The sequence below is a fragment of the Glycine soja genome, chromosome 8 (genome assembly GCF_004193775.1).
Source record: "Glycine soja cultivar W05 chromosome 8, ASM419377v2, whole genome shotgun sequence".
NCBI classification, from domain to species: Eukaryota; Viridiplantae; Streptophyta; class Magnoliopsida; order Fabales; family Fabaceae; genus Glycine; species Glycine soja.
This window is the reverse complement of record NC_041009.1, coordinates 25,047,933-25,049,824: the sequence shown is the minus strand read 5'-3', so window position 1 is coordinate 25,049,824 and position 1,892 is coordinate 25,047,933. Positions and strand designations below refer to the sequence as shown.

General features: G+C 40.5%; 1 non-coding gene across 1 annotated transcript; it reads left to right on the top strand.

Annotated features, from left to right (window-relative positions):
• Window positions 1-1,575: 1,575 nt before the first annotated feature.
• LOC114424875 lies at window positions 1,576-1,682 on the top strand. Its single transcript, XR_003669165.1, has one exon. It is a non-coding gene; the product is annotated as a small nucleolar RNA R71 (small nucleolar RNA).
• The last annotated feature ends 210 nt before the right edge of the window (window positions 1,683-1,892 follow it).

Sequence of the window (1,892 nt, the reverse complement as noted above, 5' to 3'; positions counted from 1 at the left end):
CTTTAGAAAATCCCTCCTCCATATTTAAAATATAAAAATCAACAGGGAAAATCAGCTCACCAACTCTAACTAAGACATCCTCTATGAAACCAACAGGATAGGCAACACTTCTATTAGCTAAATGAATTACCACATCAGTAGACTGCAAGGGACCAAGAGATAGAGAATTAAAAATAGACAGAGGCATCACACTAACAAAAGCTCCTAAATCTAGCATTGCATTGTCAAACTTATTGTTCCCTATAATACAAGGTATGCTGAATGTACCTGGATCTTTACATTTTTTAGGGATTTGGGGAACATATTTACTAATCAATGCAGAGACATTTCTGCCCATACCAATTCTTTCACTTCCTTTAAGCTTTCACTTATGAGTGCACAACTCCTTCAAGAATTTAGCATATCTTGGAATTTGCTTTATTGCATCCAACAGAGGTATGTTTACCTCTACTTTCCTGAAGGTCTCCAGGATCTCCTTTTCCACTTCTTCCTTTTTTTTTATTTGGAATTGCTCTAGGTGGGAATGGAAGAGGGATAGGATGTTGTTGTAAGTCAGAATTACTAGAAGAAGGTCCACCTGCATGAAATTTTTTATTAGGAAGCTTTCTCTTTTGTGCAGCTATCTCATCCTCTTTTTCAAGTGTAGAATGAAGCTTGACAGGTTCAGGTGCAGGTGCTGCTACTAGTGGAGGCACTTGAATTTGGTTGCCAGACCTCAAGGTGATGGCACTCACATTTTTCGGATTTTGCACAATTTGTGAAGGCAATTTGTCAAAATTTTGGGACTGAGCTTGATTCATCTGAGTAGCCATCTGTCCCATCTGGTTTGTCAGACTCTGAATGGAGGCTCTTGTCTCTTGTTGAAATTGCATATTCTGGATGGTCATTTGCCTCACTAACTCTTCTAAGGAAGGTTGAGGAGAAGCCTCAGTTGCTTGTTGTCTTTGTTGTGATTGTTGTTGTTGTTGCTGCATTGGAGGAGGAACATATGGCTTGCTTGGACCAGCAACATTCTGAAAAGGAGGGACAGGCTATTGTTGTTGTGGAGGACTTGTCCATCTCAGATTTGGATGATTCCTCCAACCTGGATTGTATCTATTTCTTGAAAGGTCATAATTATTTTGTTGTTGTTGGTTTTGCTGCTAATGGAGTCTATTACAAATGATTGCAACATAAGCTTCAGGTTGCTCATTGACTCCAAATTGCTGCAAAGAAGGACAAAGATCTGTATGGTGATCTGCAGAAGAACATAGACCATAGACTCTTGCAACAGGTGTAGATTTCTTATTCATGGCAAGCTGAGTTACTAGGTTGACCAAGGCATCAAGTTTTCCTTCAAGCTTTTTATTTTCAGTAGATGAAGATGAATCCGTGGCCACCTCATGGACTCCTCTAAGAACAATAGCATCATTTCTTGCACTAAATTGTTGGGAGTTGGAAGCCATCTTCTCAATCAAATTCCTAGCCTCAGCAGGGGTCATATCACCAAGAGCTCCACCACTGGCAGCATCAATCATACTCCTCTCCATGTTGCTAAGTCCCTCATAGAAATATTAAAGAAGAAGTTGCTCAGAAATCTGGTGGTGAGGGCAGCATGCACACAATTTCTTGAATCTTTCCCAGTACTCATACAAGCTTTCTCCACCAAGTTGCCTGATGCCTGAAATGTCTTGTCTGATGGTAGTGGTCCTAGATGCAGGGAAGAATTTCTCCAAGAACACCCTCTTAAGGTCATCCCAGCTAAAAATAGACCTGGGAGCAAGGTAGTATAGCCAATCTTTTGCCACTCCCTCCAGAGAATGAGGAAAAGCCTATAGAAAGATATGATCTTCTTGGACATCAGGGGGCTTCATGGTGAAACAAACAATATGGAACTCCTTAAGATGCTTATA